The 27,112-nt window shown below is 43.4% G+C and overlaps 1 protein-coding gene across 1 annotated transcript in view; it reads left to right on the top strand.

Moving 5' to 3' along the window:
* The window catches only part of LOC124795814 (potassium voltage-gated channel protein Shaker), a gene marked incomplete at its 5' end in the record, with an annotated part of 1,054,256 nt that overhangs the window by 914,918 nt on the left and 112,226 nt on the right, over nucleotides 1-27,112 (top strand). Inside the window, one exon of the mRNA XM_047259896.1 lies at nucleotides 4,569-4,703. The remainder of the gene's footprint in view (nucleotides 1-4,568; nucleotides 4,704-27,112) is intronic.

Raw genomic sequence — 27,112 nt, 5'->3', positions numbered from 1 at the left:
ATATACGCCATTCTGTTTACCTTTATACATATCCATAGAATGATGCGATGTAACTGTAATAACGTGGAGTTCTACAGGAGTACAGACTTTCCACTTTTGTCGGTATACGAAAGATATCAAGACTATGAAAAACCCATCCCGACGAAAGATGCTCCGTTCTTTTATATGTAAAAAAATTAAAAGATTTGTACTGAGAGCAATCCTTTGAGGAACAATGATATGTGGCAAGTAAACACCACATCAATGATTGCTCTATTCTTAATCGATTGTTTAATCCAGTTAATATGAATAGAAAAAACTGTGCCGGCCGCTGTGACGGAGCAGTTCTATGCGCTTCAGTCCGGAACCGCGCGGCTGCTACAGTCGCAGGTTCGAATCCTGCCTCGGGCATGGATGTGTGTGACGTCCTTAGGTTAGTTAAGTTTAAGTAGTTCTAAGTCTAGGAGAGTGATGACCTCATATGTTAAGTCCCATAGTTCTTAGAGCCATTTGAACTATTTTGAGAAAACTGTAAACCCTGTGAGTACGTTACTGCAACTGCAGTTTCGAAACCGAGACAATGTGGTACACAGTGTGGGTCAACAGAAGCGTCCGATCTTACCCGTCGGCTTTGACCCGTGACGTAAGCGTGTTGTGGTGTGTGACGTCATTACGGCGCGGAGTTTGATTTGCGATTGTGGCGTGTTTGTAGATGTCTTGTTTTTGTTTGTCGTGCTCTCTGGTGGTGTGTTCATGGTTTTCGTTTGTTTCGTTTGTTTCGTGTGGTGGGGTCAGTTTTCTGTTGCTCAGGTGTTGGATTTGAAGCGGAATTTCTATTAGTGAGTTAATGGTTAATTTAATGCTCATTGCTGTATCCGATCTCACGCGTCGGCTTTGACCCGTGACGTAAGGGACCTACACATTGATCTGTAGCGTAGCCCTGAATACGAGGTTAGGTTGGGAGTTTTTTTTTGGAATGCGGCCGCGGCAGCGGCCGCCTATGATTCGAAAATATTGATTTGACACTAATGAACATGTATACGTAATATGAAGCAATTTGATGAACATATTGATCTGTAGCGTAGCCCACTTGAGGTTAGGTTGGGAGTTTTTTTTTTTGGAATGCGGCCGCGGCAGCGGCCGCCTATGATTCGAAAATATTGATTTGACACTAATGAAGCCTGTGGGGGGATGGGGGGGCACTGCAGACTCCCCCCACCGCATAACGACACATGATGATCAAATTTTGAAAAAAAATGAAAAATTTTTTCCGTACCTGCTAAACTGCATAAGTGCCGATGTATGTAGGTGTAAGGGAAGCTTTCGTTTCTTAGTTTTCTATTGGGGGATGTGATCGGTAGGTTCTGTTGAGCTATATAGGTTAAGGGAAGTGTCCGATTATGGATAGGAATGTGTTTTTTGGTATTTGGTCAGTTTTGTGATGTTGATTTATTTCGTTGTTTTGCGTGGTTTTGAATGGCGGTCGGTGGCTACATTTCTGTATATTTAGTTTCTCCGCACCCAAAAACCCCTAATTTCCCACGCTTGTCCCGTTACAGTCATTAGGCTTTTTGTGAAACTTGTGTATTTCAGTGTTTACAATACGTATGCGATGTTTTTATATCCGCCATATTGGAATTGTTTATAGTCGTTTCCGCGGTATTTGTGACGTCATGGGTCAAAGCCGACGGGTAAGATCGGACGCTTCTGTATTTCCCACAGTGTTAGAGTATAATAGGAGTGACAGCGACCTCTTGTCAACAGTTGCTGCTCCAAAAGCCGAACGTTTAGAAATTGTTGTGTATGCGGAAGCGTGTGTCAGCACACTCAATGAAACTGGAGAAGAAGTTCACATGAGTAACGAGCCCGAGATTCAGACAGAACTCCAAAATGTCTCATAAATGAGAACATGAACGTGTGTATCGTAATTCTTCTTTTGAAAGCTACCTATTGACTGTGCTTCGTTTAGGTAATTGTCGTGCTAATACTGATTCTCGTCCTTTCACAGCACCGTTGATCCCCTTCGGTTTTCGCAGATATGCGTATAAATATAATGAAATACTACAATCAGAGACTTCACTTACATTTTTGCCTCCATATGTCCTGTCTCGAAAGTTCGTATGAGAACTCCACTGTAAAAAATACTGCCTTCTAGTCGAACAAGCGGTGAATCCGTGACAAGTACCTACTGAAAAGTGAAAAATTTACTCCCTGAAGTAATGGTCTCACATAACACATACCATACAGTTAGAACAGTGCCATGACTGCAATAGATTTCCACTCACTTGTCTACAGACTGATTTTTTTCCCATAGCTTCGCTCACAGAGGCAAATGTCACACATATTTCACACATGTACAGGGTTATTCGTAAGTGCCTCCGAGTTTTCAGAAGACGTGAAAACTGCAAGAGAAACGCAAAAATCACATATAACTACGGATAGAGCATCTCTTCAAGTTTCGATTCGTAATATGTGCCTCGGTGTAGCTACACTAGCATACAGACTTTCCAGAACATGTAGAAAAATCGTTCGTTTCGTGTTCTCTCATAGAATTAGTTCGCCGGTGTAGGTAGGCAAGTCAGTGAACAGACCTCCAAAGCGAACTGCCGTAGCATCTTCACCTGAGCGATCTGATTGAATTGCACGCACTTATAACGTCGGTCTCGTCACATACTGTGTCCATACTGAGTATATTTAATGTCAGTTACAAATTTGGAGATGTGCTCTGTCCATTGACATGTGTCTTTTTTTCTGTATGTCTTTTAGTTTTCGTCTTCTGAAACCCTGGAGGTACTTATGAGTAACCCTGTATATGTATTTCATATAGTTCACACTTTTTTCCTTTCCATTAAATCTTACCGATAGACTTCCGTTTCGTTTGAAGCATATTGGTAGCAGTAACTGATTGTCAGTTGAAGAAAAAGAGCTGTTGCTGGCACCTATCCGCTTCTCCACTGTTTTACACCATGAGACTCCAGAGAGGTAGTTAAATGTATCTGTGGTATTCGGCATGTGGTGTGATCTTTGGCCCTGAAACACGTTAACAAAATTATTGGCTCACTGCAGCACTGATTCCCGTGACTTGGGTGACGCACAGAACTGCATAAGAGACAGGTTGCGTATCGTACATTGGCGAGTACTTCGAGACAATTAAATACAGGCAAGAAATTCTAACAGGTCCTTTTTTCATGCCGTCCAGTCTTATCCCAACTTTGACCCTAGGGGTAGCAGGATTATCTTATTCCTACAGTATGTTCATACAAATAATTAGTCATGTATAAACCAAACTTGGCTGAAATTCTTCCAGATGTTCCTGAGTTATGTGTCAGATAGAGATGTAAGTACCAAATTTGGTTGAAATCAGTCCAGTGTTTTAGGACGACATATGGGAAGCACACACATACATGATTTATGCAAGTTTATAGACTGTCTTGGACAACAATCTCACTATCTTGTATTTGCTTCTCCAACAACAAAACAGTCCTGTAATCGTGCTCAAAGGCGGTTGTAGAGATGCTGGCTGTCTCATGGGAACTATTATTCCGCTCTTTCACCTCTCGACGAAATTGATGCAGTTCAGGGCAGAATTTGCTTAGTCATGCTTCATAGCTAGCAATTGGTCAGAGGTCAGCTAATAGTAAATGACCAGAGAAGTTCACTCGCATCTTGGAATGCCGAAGAACATATTTCTAAGGGCGAACCGAGCGTGAGACACTGGAAGTCAGCTGTCCCTCGCCCCCCCCCCCCCCCCCCCGCCCCCGCCTCTCCCTGTAGAAAGTTATCTTCACAACCAAATGCACTTACTGCCCCGCGAAACGTATGTAATGGATACCGATTACTAGGACATGTAACCAGGGCTACTTCTCATTCACAGCGAAACTAACACGAGCTGCCTGCCTCCCCCCTCCCTCCTTGCAATAATCCCCGCAGTAGCTCGTGTTACGCAATGGTAATTGCCAGTTGTCAGATCGACTCAGCAATCACAAAAGACCTTTACTGGCGCCAAGGCAGAATTTGCTCTCATCATAACTTAGTGCCACTAAACCATGAGATCTTCGGTAATTCACAATAATTTTCTGGTCATTTCGTAAAGGTTTTTTATGCAACAGCCCGTATTTTAAGTTTGCAAGCGCATAATCTTCCCAACGCTTTACAGCTCCTTTAATTGCATTTGCGGATGGCTGTTCTTGTAAACAAAAAAGACTTACGATTTGAAGATTCTTATTTCAGAAGGACATACAAAACAAAAAAATAATACACGATTCATCGACTATAAAAAACGTTATCAGGCATTTCATGGCTCTGTAGTAGATTTGCTACACTGTGTTTCGCAACAGTGAGTTTGTTATGCAACGATCCCGAACAGCTCTCTGCGGGCATTTTTGGGGAAACAAGGATTACCTCCGCCAGTACGATTAGAAAACGTGTTTGACGAAACAATGTTAACAAAACAATCAATGGTGGCTTGTTAAGCATTACATATTATTAATGAATTACTTGTGGTGATTTACGGTTCTCCGAACAATTTTTGTAATGAAAATGCCTGGAGTTAACAGTCGGCTGAAACGTTCTATTGGTCTCTTTTTCAGGATCACAGTTCTTCCTCCTTACTGCGTATATATGAGAAAGAAGAAGCGAAGAGATCGTTAATTTGCAACGAGCCAAATCTTTTGAAAGGATCCGGGCAGCGACAGGCGGAGTGAGGTCTATCCGGACAGCCTAAGGTACACAACGCTCACTTTATCCATACCATACATAGGGCGCATTCGCTGAATGGTGACGTACTACTTGTCTCACAAATTCATTAGCACCTAAGGCTGTCAAAAATCTGAAAACTATCAACCAGAAAAGTACTCATACAAAGCGGTAACCTACATTTCATACCAGAATTTCAGTAGGCGGTGCTCTTCGAGAACGAAACTAAAAATAATACTCGCATACATTGATGTGCGAAAGCAGCAACTTAGAACGATTGAAGGACACTATAAATATTTGAGCTGCTAGTAGTGGAAAAGCAGTGAAGAATAAAACACTCGGAAAGAGAGGTTTAATATTGTAAATAAAATGAATAATTCTGTAAGCAATTCATATAATTATATGATTGCAAGAGTACTCTACCTCATCATCTTAAATAGAAAACTTACGACTCTGTATTATCACTCGTGATCGATCTTCTCTTAGATATTTATTTTAACAACTTAGTTTTCTGAGCAGTTGGATTACCGCATTCTTGGAATTACAGCAGCTCACATATAATGAACAATTTGTGTTGTTCTGAAACGAAGAGAGTAAAGTCAGATCAAATTCCTACGTGCTACAAGAAGTAAGAACTGTCAAGAACGGATCCGTAACGACATATAATGAACGAATAAAATTGTAAAACACGCCCAAGCTTTAGTATTGGCTGTTTCATTCTCTTACATGTCTAAGTTAGTTTAATTTTGAAGATGATGTGAAGTTAGATATGAAATAGTCTGGTTCAGCTTACTGAGGCGGACGAAACTACAGTTGTCAAATTTTACTGGTTGGAAAGTGTTAATCTCCAAGATTGAATGCCTACCTGCCCCCCAATACCCACCAGAGAAACGTATATTACATCGTATATCTTGATCTATTCATCAACCTCAACAACATCTTTTGGGATCTTTTAGAAAAGTGGAGAAGTAGACTTCAGTAAGAAGTAGTTTCTCTGGGTCAGAGTAATTTATTCCGTGCTCGGCTACAACAATAAAAACTGATGACACATTTTGTTATCTTCCCGCCAGCCCCCAGTATGGACTTAAAGTTTGATTCACATCATGTGTGAATGTGGTCTATACCGTTGATCAAAAGGTCTCTGGTTTCCAGTCGGTTGCCAGTTTGAAAACACTGCATCATCCCGAAGGGTGTCCTACGCGTCATCTTCAGGCGAAGTGTCGAAATACTTTTCTTTTTTTAAAAAAAAAACCACACCGGCATGATGACCAACACAAAAAGTCTGCTGCCATCGCTGCATAAGAGTTAGTATTCACTAAAGTGAGGTCTCGCAGGACGTGGGTACTGCGATGTTTGTGTACGTCTGGTTAAGGTTCACCATTAATACGCGCTCATCTGGTGACAGATTGGCCGAAAGTTGAACGAAGGGTAGCGGTTTGAAGGGCAGAGGGGAAAAAAGTGCCAAGGGAAAGAAAAACCTGCCTGCGACACGTCATGCAAGGGTAGGCTTTGTCAGTAGTGGGTATCACACAGGTCGATACCTTTGACGTTGTGCGGTGGTGTTACTCGGCGGCTGCTGCTGGGTGCTGGTGTTGGTTTCTCGGTCAGCGGCAGCGTTCCTGTAACAATTAGGTTCATCATCGTTTTGTGTCCGATAGGTCATATATCGGATTCACAGTGTAGGGTAGTGTTGGCGATTTGTTTGTGCGTTAGCGTGCGAGCATGTCGGCTTCCCTGCTGTAGCCCGTTGGGCCGCTTTAATAACAGCTAGCATATCCAGTCAATGTTGCTGATATCCAGGGACTTGCCGATGTAGTCGCTTGTGGGTTTATGTTAGCTTACCATTGGTGGTTATGCCCTAGCTATTAGAGTCCTTGGCCGCTTGTCTTTCCGCCTATGGTTGTGATCATTGTTTCCCAGAGTAAGGATGAAAGGATTGGTAGAGTGTCTCGAATTCCTGTATAGTCGTGTCGAGTGTTTCTTGAGTACTTGGTTGAGGATTTCAAGGCGGTATTCTTTGTGGAGATTCACGGTGCATGTGTAGCGTGGAGCGTTGCTAATGATGCGTAGCACTTTGTTCTGTATGATCTGCAGGCGTGTAGGAGCTGCATATCCCCAGATGGGAGCTGCGTACATCATCAGACATATCAGTGTCATGTACATCGAGATACTGCGGAAGCAGTAATATTTATACTAGCGCTGAGCTCATCCCACTTGGCACAGGGTGGCTGGGTGCTCTCCGGCCAAGGGGCTGGGAGGAGAGGAGGGATGAAGTTGCAGTGGTAGGGGTAGCAGGTGCACTGTTCACGTCTCTTTCTGGATATGCCGGATGCGTCTTGCGTGCTGGATGGTTCTCGGCGCGCTCTCTTCGTATTGTCGTTAACGCAGGAGTCCATGCTACACTCAGCTGCTATCCTGGATCCCTACTAACCAGATTCTCGTGAATCCGCATTTAAATATATTCCTTAATTACACTGTAGCTGATTGCTCGGCACAGCATCTTGGTGCTCTGAAAGTCAAAGGTGGTCAAAGGCTGTGCCTTCTATCGGTGATGTACAATTTTGTTTTCCACTCGCAGCATTCTGAAATACAGTGCTGCGTTTTCCCATTGTATTGGTGGCCACATTCACAGGCGCGGCTGTATATGCTAGGAATGTTCAGTTCTAGTGGGTCTTTCGCAGAGCCAGGGTCCTTTTTCGCCTTAGGCGGTGGGTTGAAATATGGTTTCTATGTTGGATTTTTCAAGGAGCCTGCCAGTATCCAGCGCAACGAAAGACAGTGCTAACTGGCGTGGTCATCTGTGATAAACAAAAGCCATCCAGCCGAATCACAACACCATAATAAAGTATTCGATAGAACGGGTACAGTGAAGCACAGATTAGCAGGGCATTCAAGAAGAGAAAATATGCAGCAAACTGGGAAGAGGAGGAAGAAGATGAGAGAGTCAGTTTTCTTCTGTACTTAGGATCGCTCTGAGCCAAAATTGGAAGCCTACTTGAAAAATCCAACATAATAACCATCTCCCAACCATCACCTAAAACGAAAGAGTATCTTGGATCGGCGCAAAACGCTCTGAAGTTGAACGTATCTGCGATAAACAGCACCGCCATCGAATTTAGCCACCAGTGCATTGGTCAAAGGCAGCCATATATTTCGAAACGCTATGAGCAGCATATAAGGCATGTACGATTGGTACACAGAGAGAAATTGCTGGCAGCGAAGTATAACATCAAAGAAGACCACACCCTTGACTTTCATAACACAAATGTGCCACGCCAAGCAGCCGACAGTTGGGACAGCGTTATTAAGTAATATATTGAACTAAGGATTCGAGATAATATGGCTAATAGAGACGAAACATACCAACTGAATGTGGCATGCAGTCCCGCGTCGGTGGCAATACGACTACGAGAGTGCGCCCAACACCGCCCAGAACGCAAGACGCACCCAAAATGCCCAGACATCGGGCGGAAACGATCCGCCCTTAGTCAGATGGAGGGGGCATAACGCTAGCATAAATATTACGACTTATGAAATATCTTGGCACTTCACCTGAAGATGATGAGTATGACACTCTTCGAAACGTCATAGTATTTTAACACCACCACCCAGCTGGAAACAGAGAGCAAGGTTCGCAGGAGAGCTTCTGTAAAGTTTGGAAGGTAGGAGACGAGGTACTGGCAGAAGTAAAGCTGTGAGTACCGGGCGTGAGTCGTGCTTCGGTAGCTCAGTTGGTAGAGCACTTGCCCGCGAAAGGCAAAGGTCCCGAGTTCGAGTCTCGGTCGGGCACACAGTTTTAATCTGCCAGGAAGTTTAATATTAATCATGTTTGCCATAGCGCACTTCGTCGCTTTTGGCAGAAACTAGGCCCACTCAAAAACTCTTAACACATACAGGTACTGAACGCAATGCGACCATGCAGTAACGATCGATTTTCCCGTCTTACTGAATGAAGTAAATGGTACATATATCATGTTCCATAACCCCCTAAGTCGATTCCTTCACATAGTTTGATAATATACAGCGAATGTGATAGTGTCTTTCACAGTACTAACATATTTGTGCAGCAAAATTTTCAGTTGCTGTTTAAAGGCTAAATCCTGATTTGCTAGTTAGGAAGTCTGCTCATAACAGGACGGCGTCCTGTATTAATTAGCGTCATCGTTGCAAGATTTATAAATGGTTCTCTTTCCGAAGCTAAGACACTGTATTGCTTAGGCAATAAAAGACAGAAATTCTCACTCTACATATCGTGTTTCTTGTTTTGCATAAAGCTGCTGCCAGATGTCGAATGAATTTCCGTGCAGGGATACGCAGAGTGACTGGCTGCATGCTTGAAGTGTTATTCTGTGTCACGTGGGGCAATATGGCATTATTGTAGAACGCTAACAAGCCTGAGTCAGATTTTAGATGGTTTCCCACAGCCACTCCTGTAATTACTGCACAAACGTTATCTCTGTGTAAGTAAAACTGCACACAAACTGTCAAAAATTAAATTCTTCATTTGTGTGGCCATAGTGTCCGTAGTTGCTTTATAATTCATGAGGGTATTTTTCATTCGTCGTTGCAACTACAAAAACGCGTGATTTTTTTGCCAGACGCGTTTCGCTTTATTGAGGTAAAGCATCATCAGTGGTCTGTAATTAAGTTTATTTACATTTTGATTTGCTTTTTAGATCGAAAAACAGTTCGTTAAGAATAGGTTGGTTCGAACTTACGGTGATTTTTCTGCTGCTTTCTCGCTTACGTCGGGAAATGCCGTCTGCTAAAAAATCACCGTAAACACAAACCAGCCTATTCTTAACGAACTGTTTTTTGATCTAAAAAGCAAATCAAAATGTAAATTAACTTAATTACAGACCACAGATGATGTTTTACATAAATAAATCCAAACGCGTCTGGAGGAAAAATCACACATTTTTGTAGTTGCACGACGGATCAAAAATACCCTCATGAATGTCAAAAATGAGATGAAATTAATTAAATGTACTCAAACTAAATGAATAGATTGATGGGGATTAAATCATTGATGATGCAGTGACATCAAATGATATCAGTGCAATCCTGTTCTGAATCTGCAATGTAATGAATATGCACTCACAACTGAAACTTTGTGTGAGGCCAGGATTAGATTTACGCGAGACACGGTCCCGAACGACTCCGTTCAACCAGTATTGTTATTTCCACAAACCCTGAGAGGACCACTTTTGTTAATAGTGAATGGATATCATGGATGTTAACGCCAGTGACAGTAAAAATTTATCTAAATGGTGGTATTGTTTTAAAAATTTGAGTCATGCCTGCAGGCGTGTTCAGATGGAATGATTAAGGTGATTGATTGCGATAAGCAGGAAAGCTGGCTGTGATGCGATATCTGGCACAAATTTGCAGTTGAAGCTATACATAGGTGACCCAAAGATTTATGACCCCTGTTAAATGCGAGATTCAATGCCACCTAGTGCCGTTCCGGGCACGTGGCGCGTATATAGGTACGGCACAGACGAATAGGGAATCTGCAAATAGTTCACAACAGGTGTATTATTTGGATATTCAAAGGGAACAGATACTGGGAAACCACAGAGCTGCATCTTAGAGATACCAGTTCAGAAGCGATCAATATACAACATGTAATCAAAAGTATCCGGACACCTGGCTGAAAATGACTTACAAGTTCGTGGCGACCTCCATCGGTAATGCTGGAATTCAATATGGTATTGGCTCACCTTTAGCCTTGATGACAGCTCCACTCTCAGAGGCATACGTTCCATCAGGTGCTGGAAAGTTTCTCGGGGAATGGCAGCCAGTTCTTTACGGAGTGCTGCACTGGTGGGAGGTCTCGACGTCGGTCGATGAGGCCTAGCACGAAGTCGGCGTTCCAAAACATCCCAGAGGTGTCCTATAGAATTCAGGAAGGACTCTGTGCAGGCCACTCCATTACAGGGATGTTATTGTCGTATAACCACTCCGCCACAGGCCTTGCGTTATGAACAGGTGCTGGATAGTGTTGAAAGATGCCATTCCCGAATTGCTCCTCAACAGTGGGAAGCAAGAAGGCGCTTAAAAAACATCAATAAGGTCCTGTACTGTGATAGTGCCACGCAAAACAACAAGGGGTACAAGCCCCCTCCATGAAAAACACGTCCACATCATAACACCATAGCCTTCGAATTTTACTGTTAGCTCTACACGTGCTGGCAGATGACGCTTACCGGGCATTCACCATGCCCACAGCCTGCCATCGGATTGCCATATTGTGTACCGTGGTTCGTCACCCTACATAACGTTTTTGCACTGTTCAGTCGTCCAATGTTTACGCTGCTTACACCAAGCGAGGCGTCGTTTTGGCATTTAAAGGCATGATGTGTGGCTTATGAGCAGCCGCTCGACCATGAAATCCAAGTTCTCTTACCTCCCGCCTAACTGTCATAGTACTTGCAGTGGATCCTGTGTGATGGTCTGGATAGATGTCTGTCTATTACACATTACGACCCTCTTTAATTGTCGGCGACCCGTGTCAGTCGAGAGACGAGGTCGGCCTGTACGCTTTTGTATTGTACGTGTCCCTTCAAGTTTCCACTTTACTATCACATCTCAAACAGTAGACCCAGGGACGTTTAGGTGTGTGGATATCCCGCGTACAGACGTATGACACAAGTGACACCCAATCACGTGACCACTTTCGAAGTCCGTGAGTTCCATGGAGCGCCCCATTCTGCTCTTTCACGATGTCTAATGACTACTGAGGTCGATGATGAGGAGTACCTGGCAGTAGGTGACAGCACAATGCACCCAATATGAAAAACGTATGTTTTTGGGGGTGTCCGGATACTTTTGATCACGTAGTGTACCAACAAAGTAAGATCTACCAGATTCTTTGCACCGTCAGACAGCTGGAACCCACAAACACAATGGATACACAAGCCTGGCGTCGATTCAAAGTTCCTAATACACTAGCTCATATGCCATAAAATAATTTTAGAACAAAATAGTCGGAGATAGACTCATGGACCTTAGTGCCTCTTAAAGCCCGTCTCCAGAGTGAAATTAAGTGAACATAAGTCTCATCTCTTACACGCAATGATGAAGTGAAGTTCGCCCGACGGCAATAAGACTTCAGACATACTCAGAAAAAAATGCGGCATTATTATATCGGCGACACGGTCTGTAAATGGACAAATCCACTGATGTAAGGGCCTTTATTGAAAGGCAGATTGTTATAGCCCAGTACCTGGGAACGTGCATCTCGGTGAAGTTGGACGGCTAATTTGTGATGATCTACGGAAAGCGGACGAAGGACGGTGAACCCACGAACAGGCGACAAGGTGTTGGACGTCCACGGTGACCACGCCACGCCACGTCACGTCACAGAACGTCGAGGGCGGAAGCTCGCAAGCTCTGTCTCTGTAAAGCAGGACAGGTGGCGACCCGTGGCAGTTTTGACGACAGAGTACAAAGCTAGTACAGATACAAGTTTTTTGGGGCACACCGTTCACTGCGCACTGCACAATATGGGGTGCCACAGCAGACGACCCCTATGCTGACCCAATAACATCGTCAGTTAAGATTGCAGTGGGCGTATTATCATAGATATCGGACCGTGGATGATGAAACACGTAGTATGGCTGGATAAATCTCCAGGTCGGTAGCCGTGTCCTAAAAAAGGCATCGGGCAATGGACGCAGGCTGCCCTCAGGCAGTGTTCCATGAATCTGCTTAATATAAGACACAACTCTGGTACACAGAACTCACTGAGATAATGTTAGACAGCACCCAACAATGTATTGCAGTTAATATTGCCTGTAGAACTTGTAAGTAATGCCTGGTGGTGTCCAACAACAGCAGTTCATGGTGATACTGTGAAAACAGTGATACGTTTGTTGTAGTATAACTCGTTACAAGGTCTCGTTGTCGTACGATTCCCTTATTTTATGGATAACAGTAGCCGTTACTGGTGCTCCATGTTCCAGCACGTGCTTTGTGGCATCGTAAGGAACGAATAGTATGAGACGCCCTTGAAAGACATTGTAGATTTCGGCTGCTATGAATTACTGCTACTATTTTCAAACGTTCTTCTGCTTTCCTTTAACGAAGACTGCTTGATACATTGCTACAAATCAATGTCCAGTCATCAGTTGATCGGAATGTTCATTCTTGTCTGTAGTACTACTGAACCCTATCTTGACTAAAGTGATCGTTTGTTTGTCGTGTCCGCGACTGAACAAATTTTGTTATTCGCATCTGACTTTCAGTACTGTGGATGTCAGCCCCAGTGAACTTTCGACTTCGATCGAAGCAGCTTGAGGTTCAATACAGCTCGAATAATCGTACATCCAGAGTGTTTGTGTTCGCTACCTCGCAGTACAGAATCTCTCGACGCTACGTCAGCGAGAGGTTGCATAGTTTTGGTACTTAAGTATTTGTTTAAATTAAAGCTGTGACTGCATCTCATAAATTCCACAATTTTTGTTGAATCTTTCATGTCATGACACTTCTCTGTCAGATATTTTAATAATTACATTACTGCTAAAATTTAAAATGTGGGAACTTTTGCCGATATCGTGCTTTTATCTATACGGTATGTCACCTTCATTTCCGTTCTTTTTTTTCTCCATCTGGTTTAACATTGTGTTTTCCATTATCATTATGTTTTCCAACGCCATCAGAGAGCTCCTTAGTTCATTCTTTGGATACACTTTTAAAGAATAGGGATCCAATTATTTATTTATTTATTTATTTATTTGTGTTTTGAACAACCTTTGAATCACCTTGTAGAGTACCGAGGACAGATTCTCAAAGAAGATACCATCCTTCCTTAATGTTTCAGTTCCACGCTAGAACGAGCCTCAAATTGTTTGTATTTGAAGAATAATGTTTTATCATCTGATCCTGCAAAAAGCGCTCATGAACCGCACAAATCATCGAACAGTTGATGACCTAGGTCATTCAGTGAAAAAGGTGTTGACGTTGCAGTTGATCGATTAACGGTAGTGTATCGAACCACCAATTTCTTTATAATTGATTCGTCTCAAACATGTGTCAGTATTACATCCTGTGCAGTTCAGTTCTGAACCAAATTTTGTAAAAAGCAAGAACATAGAAAACGAGAGCTAATTGTGCATTCTCCTGTCAATATCAGACATAAGCATCCAACTGTGTTCTCCCTAACTTCTGTCCACAAAGAGTATTTAGTAAGGCAAAAACACCGTTGTTTAGATCTATAAATGAAATTTTATTTTCGCCCCGATAATCTGTGGGCCCTTTTTGACAGACAAGAAACCCATGTACAAAGGGTGTTAAAAAAGTATCGTATTCCTATAGGAGGTAGTACTGATCAACACTAGAAGGAGAGTTCCTATAATTATAAGTCTAGAAACCAACAGCTGTTGAGATATGGCCGTATTACTTGCGATGTGTAATATGTAGTATTAGATGGTGCAGATGAGGCAGGATTGGCAAAAGATGGCATAGCCAATTTCCACAGTACGTACATGTGGTCAGGTGCAAATCTTCAAGAAATCATGAAAGTGAACCATCAGGGTCGCTTCAGTATAATTGTATGGGCAGGAATTGTCGGTGATAATCTCATAGGGGCACAGGGCCATACACTTTACCTTATGGAGTAAAAGGTGCCGTGTATCACGGATTCCTGCAAGACGAATTATCACCACTATTGAACATCGCTACATTTTCAGAAAGGCAGCGGCTGTGGTCTATGCAAGAAGGGGCACCACACCATTTTCTACGAAGCGTGCGACAGTACCTCACCACAGCACTGCATAGGGGACGGATCGTTCGAGGAGATATGGTAGCATCGCCTTCCGTTGACCCGACCTGAATCCATTGGTTTTCTGGATATGGGATCATTTAAAGGCATTGTTGTATATCCAACCTTTTGACAATGTGTACACGTTACAGGAGCAAGTGAACAATGCGCACGATGCAGTCCGAATGAAGCCAGCCATGTTTGATAGAGAGTGTGATTCACTGCGAAGAAGTGCTGAAGGACGTGTCAGCATTTGTGTTAACCACATGCAACTGCTTATAGTGTCTATTTCTTCGTAGCTGACAATGGGAATGAGAGGACAGATTGGCCTCTATCTCAACAGATATTGACCTCCAGGAATTTTACTATAGGAACTTTAGTCGATTTTGATGTAGCTGAATTCAACGCTCGTTAGTTGACGGTCCCGCTTAGATAACAGCAGAAACTCGTCGTTGTGTAGACTTCATAAGACAACAGATTTTCGCGGTAATCGAGCTCTAAATATCTGTCCACAACTCACGTATATTTTTCGTAGGAAGATCTAAGGCAAATTATAACAGAGCTTGCTGAAAAGTAAAGCCACCGAATTCTTTATGTGAAAACTCTTAAAGCTGTTTAAATAAAACAAACATCATTAACTTTCTACATCTGTATTCTTCGTGTCTACATTTTTATTTCTCAATTTAGTAAGCATGACGACGAACACGTGTCTCCCAACAAGAGACCACTTTGATAGAACCGTCGTCCGCAGCTCGTGGTCGTGCGGTAGCGTTCTCGCTTCCCGCGCCCGGGTTCATGGGTTCGATTCCCGGCGGGGTCAGGGATTTTCTCTGCCTCGTGATGACTGGGTGTTGTGTGATGTCCTTAGGTTAGTTAGGTTTAAGTAGTTCTAAGTTCTAGGGGGCTGATGACCTCCGATGTTAAGTCCCATAGTGCTCAGAGCCATTTGAACCATCCTCACCCAATGGACAGATCACCATCAGCAATATCACACGCCCTAACTCTATACAGACTTTCTCCATCTCCATATTCAATCCCATTAACTGATTTTAATATGGGAGGGGGGAGGGGGAGGTAGTCGACTTAACTGGTGGAAATATTATTCACCATTGTTCGGCTGATAAGGTGATGTGATGTGGTTGCGTCAAGTTAATGTCTCCAGAATATGCGACAGTGTTGTGGTTTAAACAACGAACCTGTCCGCATTGTCTCACAGAACTGGTGCCTGTACACTAACCTACACATCCATGCCCGAGGCAGGATTCGAACCTGCACCGTAGCGGTCACGCGGTTCCAGACTGAAGCGCCTAGAACAGCCCGGCCACAGTGGCCGGCATTGGGTGAGGACATAAAGCTCTGAATACAAGTAGACTAACTGCCAACATCTTTCTCTTTCTGTAGAGATGTAGTGGCTTCGCAAATTACGTCACGTCCAAGGTATTTATCAACCACTCGGTCATAATTCGGGCGCGCATCGGGACATTCTCCAATGCATAATTACACTCCACGAAGAAAACCACCTGTCGTCTGAGCTTGAATCTTCTAATAAGCTGGATCTATCCGCTTATATAGCAGACCATCGGCGTGTAAAACCCTTTTCTGCAGTTTCCAAAAATTGTGTTGTACCGCTCACATTAACCCTTCTGCAGTATGTTGTGCTGTTGGTAATATTGCTGTAAGCGGAATAGTGACTCTCTGACCATAACGAGGAGCAGGTCCAGGAATGTACTTACCTGATTTTGCTTTCGTCCGCCGTTGAATTAACGAGTGATCTGCTTTACCGAGTCCCGTCTATCCACTATTGTTGCAGTTAAAGACATTAGTACTTTGTTGATCAGGTTAGCTGATCCTATCGTGGACCGATTTTTACCAGGCCAAAGCACACCCCGACAGACGCTTTAAAACGTGACCCGTTATAAATCCAGCGCAGGTGGTATGTGGTTCCCAAAATCACGCATCGTTTAAATACGCTGAGAAACCCCTTCCCGTTCACTGTCGTCACTCAGGCGACTACAAAAGGCGCTGACGACGTTGCTCTCACTGTTCCCTTCACTGATACATTAAATTTCCTCCAAATCATCTATCTCTTATGCAATTGCCACACAGTAATTTTCTCTGCAGTTTGCCAAATTGTATAAGAGGGCAGTCAAACGAAAACGAGAAACATGATTAAAAAAAGTAAGTAAAAGGTTTATTATGTAAAAACTAATCACCATAGTTGTTAATACATTTATCCCTCTGTGAGATAAGACGGTCAACGCCTTAATGGAAAAAATTTGCGGTTTCCTATCGAACCATGATTTTACGCAGCCGTGCACCTTTTCGTCCGAAGCAAATCGACAGTCACGAATGTTTTCCTTCACTGCTCCAAAAATATGGAAATCGCATGGGGAAAACAACCTTGGTAGCGTATGGGGAATCTATTCTTATTTGGGACAATCAGTCTGCTGAAATTCTGACATTATGAATTTCGTATACAGTGTGGTCCATTGATAGTGACCGGGCCAAATATCTCATGAAATAAGCATCAAACGAAAAAACTACAAAGAACGAAACTCTCTAGCTTGAAGGGAGAAACCAGATGCCGCTATGGTTGGCCCGCTATATGGCGCTGCCATAGGCGAAACGGATATCAACTGCGCTTTTTTAAATAGGAATCTCCATTTTTATTACATATTCGTGTAGTACGTAAAGAAAAATGAATGTTTTAGTTGGACCACTTTTTCGCTTTGTGATAGTTCACGCTATAATAGTCACAAACGCGTAAGTACGTGGTATCACGTAACATTCCGCCAGTGAGGACAGTATTTGCTTCGTGACACATTACCCGTGTTAAAATGGACCGTTTACCAATTGCGGAAAAAGTTGATATCGTGTTGATGCATGGCTATTGTGATCAAAATGCCCAACGTGCGTGTGCTATGTATGCTGCTTGGTATCCTGGACGACATCATCCAAGTGTCCGGACCGTTCGCCGGATAGTTACGTTATTTAAGGAAACAGGAAGTGTTCAGCCACATTTGAAACGTCAACCCCGACCTGCAGCAAATAATGATGACCAAGTAGGTGTTTTAGCTGCTGTCGCGGCTAATCCGCAAATCAGTAGCAGACAAATTGCGCGAGAATCGGGAATCTCAAAAATATCGGTGTTGAGCGCTACATCAACTTCGATTGCACCAGTACCATATTTCTATGCACCAGGAATTGCATGGCGACGACTTTGAAAGTCGTGTACAGTTCTGCCACTGGGCACAAGAGAAATTACGGGACATTGACAGATTTTTTGAACGCGTTCTATTTAGTGACGAAGCGCCATTCGCCAACAGCGGTAACGTAATCCGGCATAATATGCACTATTGAGCAACAGAAAATCCAAAATGGCTGCGACAAGTGGAACATCAGCGACCTTGGCGGGTTAATGTATGGTGCGGCATTATGGGAGGAAGGATAATTGGCCACCATTTTATCGATGTCAAAATAAATGGTGTAATGTATGCTTATTTCCTACGTAATGTTCTACCGATGTTACTACAAGATTTTTACTGCATGATAGAATGGCGATGTACTTCCAACATGATGGATGTCCGGCACATAGCTCGCGTGCGGTTGAAGCGGTATTGAATAGCATATTTCATGACAGGTAGATTGGTCGTCGAATCACGTTCACCGGTTCTGGCGTCCCAGGATTTCTTTCTGTGGAGAAATTTGAAGGATATTTGCCATCGTGATCCATCGACAACGCCGGACAACATGCGTCAGCGCATTATCAATGCATGTGCGAACATTACGGAAGGCGAACTACTCACTGTTGAGAGGAATGTCGTTACACGTATTGCCAAATGCATTGAGGTTTGCGGACATCATTTTGAGCATTTATTGCATTAATGTGGTAAAAACGCTGTAACAGCGTGCGTTCTCAGAAATGATAAGTTCACAAAGGTACATGTATCACATTGGAAGAACCGAAACAAAATGTTCAAACGTACCTACGTTCTGTATTTTAATTTAAAAAACCTACCTGTTACCAACTGTTCGTCTAAAATTGTGAGCCATATGTTTGTGACTATTACAGCGCCATCTGTCACAAAGCGAAAAAAGTGGTCCAACTAGAACATTCATATTTCTTTACGTACTACACGAATATTTAATAAAAAATAGGGGTTCCCATTTTTAAAAATCTAGTTAATAACCGTTGGACTTATGGCAACGCCATCTAGCGGGCAAGCCATAGCGCCATCTGGTTTCCCCCTTCAAGCTGGACAAGTTTCATTCTTTGTAGTTTTTTCGTTTGACGCTTATTTCGTGAGATATTTGGCACGGTCACGATCAATGGACGGCCCTGTATATGAAATCGCGATATATAAAGTATGTTCCTCCTAATAGTCGTCAGGCGGTTTTTCTAAGGTGTTTCGATGGATACCTGCAATTTCATTTCGCAATGTGTAGCTGGAGCCAATCCAAACAAGTACTGCCCATCGCATCTTTCATGCGACGCCCAATGTCGATGGAAAGATTTGGTTCGTTTTTCATTACCAACCAAATAAAATGTAAGCTGAATTTTACTTGCGCCCCCTGGATATAGCGGCCCCAAATTAGTCTAGTGCAATATTCGTACTCCAGCAGCGACACAACAGTGCTGCTGCATGGTGATGGCAGTCAGTGCGGGCCAAGGACGTGCTGAAAACTCGTCATTCTTCGTGTTTTACTGTCCTTGTAAATACATATCGACAAAACGAAACAGCAAGAACAGGAAACCTCTGACAACGATTTTTAAACGGACACAGTTGCCTCATTTGGGTGTTGAAGGAACCACTCGACACAGCTGAATTTAACAGGGTTAAGTCAAAGTGAAAGTGATTTGTGGAGTAAAGTTTTAAAAATGTTATATGACCCTTCCTCTTTGCCATCTATGGCATGCCTCTGATCACTATGGGACTTAACATCTGAGGTCATCAGTCCCCTAGAACTAAGAACTACTGAAACCTAACTAACCTAAGAACATCACACACATCCATGCCCGAGGCAGGATTCGAAACTGAGACCCTAGCGGTCGCGTGGTTCCAGACCGAAGCGCCTAGAACCGCTCGGCCATTGTGGCCGGCTTGCTATCTGTGGAAACGTGTTGCAGTTGCTTGCTCTCTCACAAAGAATACTTTCCGGCTTCAAGGCCGAAATGTGAATAACCAGTTGTTTGCCCAACAGATTAAAGCTAACTAGGGCGAGACTCGAACCCAGATACTTGCCCTTCAGCTGAAATTCTCTTATCGACTTTGCTATTTAGGCACGGTCAGCTCTCCACCCAACACAGCTTCAATGGTTGCAGTACCATTCACCTAGTTGAAGAGTGGTATCTTGCCCCAAAAATCACTACAGGCTGGTAGTTTAGGGATAACAGCAACCTATGCTGATTTAGAGACTGGATGTCATTCATTAATTTCATTAATTATCTAAAGGCTGTAGAGCACAAATTAGAAGCAGCCATATCTTAAGTTTTCGTGCGCGACAATCACTCCAGAATGAGACGATAGTGCGGAGAAAAGTCTTGATTCCAAAATAAGTAATTCACTCTGCAGCGGATAGTGGGCTGCTGATAACTTTCTGAAAGTTTAAAAGTGTTTGCTGGACCGTAAATCGAAGCCGGACTCTTGCCTTCAGCTTTGCAGGTAAGATCGCAGCCCGCGACAGACAAGGCTCCGGGCTCGAGTCCCAGTTTGGTAGACAGCGGCTCTCTTCCAAAGAGTTTCGCAACAGTACATACTCTGCTGCAAGTGAAAGATTGTGTCTGTTTTGCCAATTGTTGAATGGTGCGGGAGAAGCTGTTGGGTGGCTCCTCTACGTTTCACGTACCCTATAATATTAGACAAATTTTGCTTCGTGAAAGATCGTGATTTCAGTCATCTGCGAAAAAGGATATGGGATGTTTCTGCTACAATCACACCGTTCATGACACACTGAAAGTGGGAGTAAATAGGACGTCTCTCGGAGGCTTGTCAAAATGCACATTAACAGTGCCATTACACGTCAGTACACTTCCTGAGCTGATTTTACTCAGCTTTATGCTAGCAAATATAACATGATGTGTCGTTCTTAATAGAGACAAATCTTCAGATGTTAAAGTAGTTGCAAGTGTACGCCAGGAGGGTTATACATGACAATTACTGCTCGCAGTATATATATAAACAACCAAACGGATAACGTCGGATGGGTTCCATGAAGCTGTTCGCCAATGATGATGTCGTATACAGAGAACAAGGAGCGCTAGTAAATTGCAACAAAATTCAGGAAGATCTGCAGAGGACTGACGTTTGATACAGGAACTTGTAACTGACAGTTAACATAAACCAACCTGCATCCACATCCATACTCGTCAATCCCTTTGGAATGCATGGCAAAAAGTACTTCCAGTTTTATCAGTTATCACGCTTTCATTCCGCGGGAAGAACGGAGGAAAAATATTTAAACGCCTCTGTGAGTTCCGTAATTAGTGTACTCGCGCCATCGCGATATCTACGGGAGAGGTGAATGGTGGATAGTATTATGGTCTCACAGTAATTATTTAAAAATGGTTCTTGAAACTTTATGAGTAAGCTTTCTCGAGATAGTTCACATGTATCTTCAAGAGTCTGCCAGTCCAGTTCTTTCAACATCGTCGCGACACTCAGCCATGTGTCAAACAAACCTGTAACCATTCGTGGTGCCCTTCTCGGTATACGTTAAATATCGCCTGTTAGTCTTACTTATTACGGCTCCCACAGACATTAGTAATATTGGAGAGTGGGTCAACGAGTATTTAGTTACCAATCTCCTTTGTAAACTGATTGCAGTCTCTTAGTATTCTGCCAATGAACCGAAGTCTGACACCTGCTTAACTTACGACTAAGTCCATGTGATCGTTCCATCTCATATCATTACAAATTGTTACACACTTGTTTTTGTATTTGATCTATTATAATTGTGCCTCTTTGATACTGTAGACGCGGTATTTACCTTTTTTCAGTTTTGTGAAGTGTACAGTTATACATTTCTAAACATTTAAAACAAGCTCCCAATCTTTTGCCAACTCCGTAATCTTATCAAGATCCATCTCAGTACTTCTACAGCTTTTTTCAGACAATACTTCATCATAGATAAATGTATCATCTGCGAAATGTATGGGGTTACTGTTAATATTGTCTGCAAGGTCAGTAATATACAATATGAACAGCAGGATTCCCAGCACTCTTCCTTGGGAGATATCTGAAGTTACTTCTACATCTGAGGATGATTTTACATCAACGATAACATGCTGTGTCCTTCCTACGTCAACGCAGTCACAAGTTTCGCTTGATACCCCAAGCGACCGCAGTTTTTACGATAAGCATATGTGTGGTACTGATTCAATGCTTTCCGGAAATCAAGAATAACTGACTCTACCTGACCACCTTGATCCATGGCTTTCAGGATGTCATGCAAGAAAACAGCGAAACGGGTTTCACACGATTGATTTTTTCGGAATTCATGGTTGCTGGCATGGAGTACATCCACATCTAAATCATACTCCGCAGTTCACCTAATGGTGTGTGGTGGAGGATACTTTTGTACCACTAACTGAGTCCTCCGGCATAGGGCCTGGCAACTGAATTGTTGAGCACCTCCGTAACGCTCTCGCGCTGGGTAACGATTCCGAGACAAAACGCGCCGCTTTTCGTTGGATATTCTCTATCTCATCTATCAGTTCTACCTGATAGGAATCCCAGATACATAAACAATAGTCAAAAATCGGTCGAACAAACGCCTTATAAGCCATTTCGTTTGTGCATGATTTACATTTCCTGATGATACTTCATCTGAGTCTGGCATCTGCTTTTCCCACTATTTGTTTTATGTGGTCATTCCACTTAAGGTCATTCCGAATAGTTACTCCTAGATATTTAACGGTGGATACTGTTTCCAGCGGTTTATCATCAATAGTGTAGCTATACACTGCTGGATTTATTTTCCTTTGTTACGCAATATGCTACATTTATTTAAGTTCAGGGTCAACTACCAGAGCCTGCACCATTCACCAATCCTCTGGAGGTCATTCTACAAATGTTCGAGATAACTCATCGAGTTTGAGCTCAGAATATATTCTAGGATTCTACAACAAATGGATGTCAAGGATAGGTGACGGCAGTTTCGTGGATCACCATAGCTACCCTTCTTGTAGATGGCTGTAGTCTGCTGCCCTTAGTTTCAGTTACTGCCCCATAAATAAATAAGCGTGTGGACGCTAGCCCTTGTACCACTAACAATGTCTTTGGGCTTTGTGAGATATGTTTCGATAATATTCTGATACGGCAGTTGTTGAAGGCTTCTTGCATTGCCGCTCTGACTGCCAAACGTGTCTCATTCAGCATATCTCTATCAAATGTAACACATCGCGCACAAATAGGATGACAATCCCATTATTTTATGGTTATACGATTGGCGAACAGTCGCGGGAAGCAGTTACAGCTATTAAATATCAAGTAGTGCACGTACGACGTGATTTAAAATCTGACGACTACATAAACCAAATTGTAGGAAAGGCAGATGCCACACAGGTTGAATGGAAGAATACTCCGCCAGTGTGATCCTCACACAAAGGAAGTAAAAACCCTTGTTCGGACGATAATGTATTCCTCGTAACTTTGGGACCCTTGTACTGGTAGGATGATAGAGGAAACAGAAAGGATCCAAAGAAGAGAGGCACGTTTCTTCATACGGCCTTTTATGCTTCCCCCAACTCTAGTGGCAGACGTTATAAGAGAGGCGTTGTACTTCGCCGTATGGTTCACTGGTAAAATTCCAAGAGCTTACGTCCGTAAAATAATCTACCAATGTATTGCTTTCTCATTTACACTGTCTGATCAAACGTATCCGGACAACTCTTAACAGACATTAACATAGGATGAGTCCATTCTTCATTCTTGTTATAGCTTAAACTTAAAATAGGTATCTGAATGTCTGCAAGGAATAGCAGCACATTCCTCCTCGCGAGGCGAAACCAGAGACGATTGTGAAGCTGGAGGCTAGAATCCCAAAGGTGTCCGACTGGGTTCAGGCCGAAATTTTTGGCCAGTCCCTTTGAGGAATGTTATTGTCTACAAACCGTTCCTTCACTGATGCTGGTTTATGACAGGGTGCATTATCATGCTGAACAATCAATCGTTTCCCAACTGTTCCTCTACAGTAAGCAGTTCACAGTGCTGTTAAATATGTTGAAATTAAGCTTTTTTTTTTTTAAGCGTGATGAGGGGGCCCTGCCTTAACCACGAAAAGCACCCTCATGCCGTAAATCCACCTTATCTGTACTCCATTGTTGTAACTACACATGAGGGCAGTTAGCATCCTCTAGGCATTCGCCAAACCCACACTCTTCCATCGGACTGGCACAGCCTAAGTCATCACTTGAAATCACTCGTTTCCAGTTATCCACTGTCCAATGGCGTCGCTCTTTACTCGCTAAGGATTGACGACAGAAAGGCGTGGCTTATGAGGAGTTGCTCAGACGTTGTGCTCCTTTCTTTTCAACTCCCGATGCACAACTATACTGCTGGTAGCACTTTGGCACCCGCCAGTGATTCTTTCCGCTGATTTCAGTGAATTTTTAGAATCACCCTCTGCAATGCTCGATAGCCCTTGTCCGTCAGGATATGAAGTCCGCCAGGTCACAGTTTAGTTGTGGTGGTTGCTTTGCGTTTCAAGTTCACGGTCAAAATAGTATACTGGTAGACTATTTTTCAAGGGTTGAGACGTCCCCGATGGACATGTAACTCAAATGACATACAGTGCCTCGTCCACGTGCGAAATCAGCGAGATCTCCTGATCGACCCATTCTTTTGTCACTGTTTCTCCACTTACGACACAATACTCCTCTTTTTACACTGGCGGGTTCACCTCAAGTGGCAACTAGTGGTCATTTCATTGTATGAGTGACTGGATACTTTTTATCATGTAGTGTATCTTGCTAAAAGATCCCAAAGACAAAATAGAAAGTTTCGTGCTCACGTAGAGGCTTTCCGGGCACCATTCGCGACTGGAATATGAAAGGAGGGAGGTGACGCTGGCGCACGAAGTGTCCTTCACCACACATCGTATGGCGGTTTGCGGAGAACAAACGTAGGTGTAGGAGGCAGCAGTGGTGGTGGGAAGGGGAAGTGAGGCCGGCCTTGGCGGACCCACAGGTTGGGCGGCTCCTACGTCGCGACCGCCTCTTAGCGCTGCATCGATCGTCGCGCTACTACGGCTACTACACTCACGTGGCCGTCTGTCCCTCTCCCTCCCCTTCTCCCTCCCCTTCAACCTCTCTCCCACGCCCCCCTTTCTCTCTCTCTCTCTCTCTCTCTCTCTCTCTCTCTCTCTCTCACACACACACACACACACACACACACACTAGACGGAATTCTCACCACATTCCTGACAAATTAAAACGTTAGTATGACTCCCGCCTCGACGCCACCTCTAAAGCACACAGAATATGCAATCCCAGACCCATTTGAAAGTAAATTTGATTCCATCAATAAAAGAACGATGGCACACGTGAGTTAATTCTAACTGCATGCACATCTAAACCTATATTGCGCAAGTCACCCAACTGCGATTGGCGTAGGGCACTTCTAGTAATATTATATTTTCCCCCTTCACAGTTCCATTCGCGACTGCCGGTAGGAAGAACGAGTGTCGGTAAGCCTTCGTGTTAGCTCAAATTCCCTGAATCTTCTAGCTGCGGTCATATAGTGATACGCCAGTGAGAGGAACAACTCGAAACGGACTTTTCACGATGCACAACACCTGTCTCGTAGTACACGAAATGTATTCGCAATTGCAAATATGGACTGTCATTAGCTGTATAACGAAATGAGGACAAGGAAAATTTTTGCCAGACCGGGACTCGAACGGGCATTGCCCGCAGATCGCGAGCGGCCGCCTTACTTTAGGCTATCCGAGCACGCCTCGCGACCGGAAGCAGACTTTCACATGTTGTCAACCTTGTGTCTACAACTTGCACTTGTACATCCAATACGTACATTCCTATACAGGGAAGACATTTTACTTGAAAGCCGTTGGACGGTGTCGGTGGATAATTACGATATTGCAGCGCCTTTGTTATTCCAAATTACGATGCAAAGTGCCTTCGGACTTGTATCATAATTCGGAATAACAAAGGCACTGCAATATCGTACCTGTCTTGTAGCGTCCGCAACTGTAGATTGTAGAGCATGTCCGTAAAGCTCTCGCCCCTGATCCCGTGACGAAATATGCCGCTCGTCGTTGGAACTTCTCTCCCTCCCTCCCTCCCTCCCTCCCCTATTAATCCTATAATGCTACTTGATAAGGGCCATACTCAAGAACCGGTCGAACAAGTGTTGGTAAATGACTTATTTCGTGCATGGATGATGTTTGATTAAGGATCTTCTAATAATTCCCAGCCTGCTACCTGCTTTTGTTACAATTCTTATTACGTGGTCATTACACGTTTAGTTGCCATAGGGCGGTAGGTACGGTTACTCCCATATGTTTTTCGTTAGTGGGTCGTCCCAGTGGTTGACGCCAGTAGTTTGTTGTACAGTAGTTGATTTCTTCACATGCACTGCGTTACGTTCAGCGTCAACTGCCAGTCCCTGCACCAGCCATCGATCCTCTTCTACAGTGTTATGGCATTGCTACCTTTTCATAGACAACCGCATCAGCTGTGCACAGCCTTACGGAGCTTTCTGCCTTATTGTCTAGATCATTTATACACACTGTAAACAGTGGCGATTCTATCACACTTCTTTGACATACTCCTGAAATTCCGTTTACATTTGTCGATTTTGTTCGTTTAAGAGTGATGTACTGAGTTCTGTCTGCAGAGAAGTCTTGAATCCAGTCACACATCTGGACCGATAATCGGTAAGCTCGTATTTTCTTTGTTAAACGACAGAGTGGAACTGTATCAGATACCTTCCTGGAGTCAACGAACAAGTCATCTACATACCTGAGGGCTGATGCTAAGGCGCTGAGAATCTCTTGGAGGAACCGAGAGAGCTAGGTTTCGCAAGATCTCTGTTTGCGGATTCAGTGATGATTTCCATAGAGCAGACTTTCATTCTCCAAAAACGTTATGATAAATGAGCATAAAATATGTTCCACAATTTTACAAAATACTGACTTCAGCGATATAGACAAGTAATTATGTTCAGCTCTCCCAAGACTTTTCTTCAAAATGGGAATGAGCTACTGTTTTCACTAGCCGCTGGTTGCCCTTCATTTTTCATTTCTCCAGCGATCTACGCTAAACTGCTGATAAAAGGGGGAGGGAGGGGGGGGGAGAGTTCTTTCACATAAGCTGTGCATAGTGCAGTGCCAACCCGAGCCCCATTGACAAAATATTTATGGTTGTTCACGGGTAATTTCTGAGTGTTTCGGTAGCGGGGTCCCTGGTTACCGTTACACAATTATGATTTATTCGGTTTGTTATTTCACTTTCCTTTATTTCTATGAAAATGCCTTCACAACAGAGAAAACAACTAATGTTCCATCCACAGTGATACGGAAGGATCCGGTTTCTCGTAGGCGCCTACGTACAGATCCAAAAATACTGTGACGTAGTTGTTGTCGCTGCGGGACATCTCATCATACTGTCGTTGCGCCTCCCTTCCATTACTGCTATGTATCGCTGTTAACGTACTG

This window comes from Schistocerca piceifrons, chromosome 4, assembly GCF_021461385.2.
Source record: "Schistocerca piceifrons isolate TAMUIC-IGC-003096 chromosome 4, iqSchPice1.1, whole genome shotgun sequence".
NCBI lineage: Eukaryota > Metazoa > Arthropoda > Insecta > Orthoptera > Acrididae > Schistocerca > Schistocerca piceifrons.
Note: the sequence above shows the minus strand (reverse complement) of the source record. Positions and strands in the feature narration are given on the sequence as shown.